Source organism: Olea europaea, chromosome 3, assembly GCF_002742605.1.
Source record: "Olea europaea var. sylvestris chromosome 3, O_europaea_v1, whole genome shotgun sequence".
Taxonomy (NCBI): domain Eukaryota; kingdom Viridiplantae; phylum Streptophyta; class Magnoliopsida; order Lamiales; family Oleaceae; genus Olea; species Olea europaea.
The window spans coordinates 13,154,628-13,156,978 of record NC_036239.1 but is presented as its reverse complement, the minus strand read 5'-3'; positions in this window follow the sequence as shown (position 1 = coordinate 13,156,978).

Sequence of the window (2,351 nt, the reverse complement as noted above, 5' to 3'; positions counted from 1 at the left end):
TTTATTTAAAAATTTGACGACTTTTATATTTTTGTTAAAATTAGATTTTAACTTAAATATTTAGTTTGACCCTTAATTGAATTTTATTTTGTTTGGAAATTTTGTCCTAAATTAAAATGTTAATTCAATTTTTTAGAATTGGACTCTAATATTAAATTAATTAAATTTTGTTTTGAATTAGCACCATTTCCCTATGCAAATTAGCACTTAGAGTATGACTCTAATTTAATAGTTAATTAAAATTCGATTTTGATTAAATTACTTCGCCCAATAGTTATGGATTTAGAGTTGGACTCTAATTCGATATTTAGTTAAAATTAGATTTTAATTAAATTGACCCGTCAATTAAATTAATTAATTAATATGATTAATTAATTGTTTAATTATCTCGATCCCAAAATTTTGATTTAATTTTGACGACTATAATTGCTAGATTTATGAGACATTGCATATAATATTAGATATTATACATAGGAAACATTTATGTGATGAATGTTTATGGATGATTATGAACTCGACCATATGGATGTGTTGAATGGTTGATTTACTTGTTATTATTATTGTTGTGGGCCTGCGAGCTCCTTATTAAATAATTGGGCCTGCGAGTCCGTTGTTATTATTATTATTGTGGGCCTGCGAGTCCGTTTTCTTTTAGGCCTGCGTGCCAACTAGTATAGGATACATGTTGCAAGTTGGGCTAATTGGAGGCGCAAGAAGAGGTGGACACCATGAAGATGGTGTATTGGTATTGGTCCAATCTGTACCCCTTAGGAATTGACCAACTAGTTTTCCTTTTGGCTCGGGAAAACTAGATAGAACAAGTCCATAATCATCCATACTATTGTTATATATATATATATATGTGTATATATATATATATTCACATAGTAGATGTATGTTTAAATATATGTATATATATGTAATTGCTTGATGAGACCATTGCACATTAAATCCCTCGTTAAAAATTATTAAGTTAGTATTATTTGCCTTCCATCATTATAGTGAAAAACGAGAATCCTAAATCGACCTTTACTTGTTGAGTACACTCAAGGCTGGTCTATTAGGGATATGTTTGACACTATGAAATATTTGATATTTCTGAATGATTGGTTTAACTTAACTAAAATTTATCTTTTGTTGAGTACACTCAAGGAGATAAATTTTTGAGGCATGTTAAGCTAACACATAAGATGTGTGAAGACAAAAGAGTTGTCGGCTTAATGATCTGGGAGTTGTATGGAGATACAATTGATAATAACATCTACCCAAATGTTTTATTAGGATTTGTTGAGTACACTCAAGATCTCGATACAACGAATGGGATCCCAGCCCACTGTGAATCAAGTGTGGATTCAAATAATTTATGTATGAGGGTCATGAATTTATTTTAGACAGTGGGAGCATGTTTAATTAAAGTCCATATTGAATTTATGCACATGCATTATAATACCTATTAATTCTATTTTTTTTTTGTCATTTACAGTTTTTTGAATCATGAGTAATCATATGAATTTGAGAGGCATACCGGATGCCAACAAACTGACCGGACCAAATTTTCTCGATTGGCACCGCAATTTGAGAATCGTTCTCAAGCATGAGAAAATTGGATATGTCCTTGAGCAGTCTTTTCCAGTGGTGCCTACTGAAAATTCCACTCAGGAAGAGGTGACTGCTTACAATAAACACAGTGATGACGATAACACTGCAGCATGTGTGATGCTTGCAGCTATGTCTCCTGAGTTGCAGAAGCAACATGAGGGTATGGATGCTTACACTATAATTTTTCATCTCAAGGAGTTGTATGATGAACAATCTCGTGTGGAGAGGTATGAGACCTCTAAACAGCTGTACCGGTGTAAAATGTCAGAAGGATCATCAGTCAGTGCTCACGTGTTGAAGATGATTGGTTTTATTGAAAAACTCAGTTCACTGGGTTTTATCATGGATCATGAACTAAGTATTGACTTGGTTCTACAGTCTCTTCCAGATAGTTATTCACAATTCATTATGAATTTTAACATGAATAAGATCGAATGCAAGCTCCCTGAGTTGCTTAATATGCTTAAAACTGTGGAGCCCAATGTCAAGGCTAGCACTGGGCATGTCTTAGCCATTCATTCCTCAAAGGGAACTAAGAGGAAAGTTAAAGGAAGTTTTAAGAAAACATCCAAAAAGGCTAAGGGCAATAACAAAGCAGTCAAAGCAGGCAAGGACAATACCAAATCTGATGACCTATGTTATCACTGTGGAGTGAAAGGTCATTGGAAGAGAAACTGCAAGGCTTACCTCGCAAGCTTGAAGGGAAAGAAGTCTTCTGAAGCTTCTACTTCAGGTACTTTTGTTATCGAGGT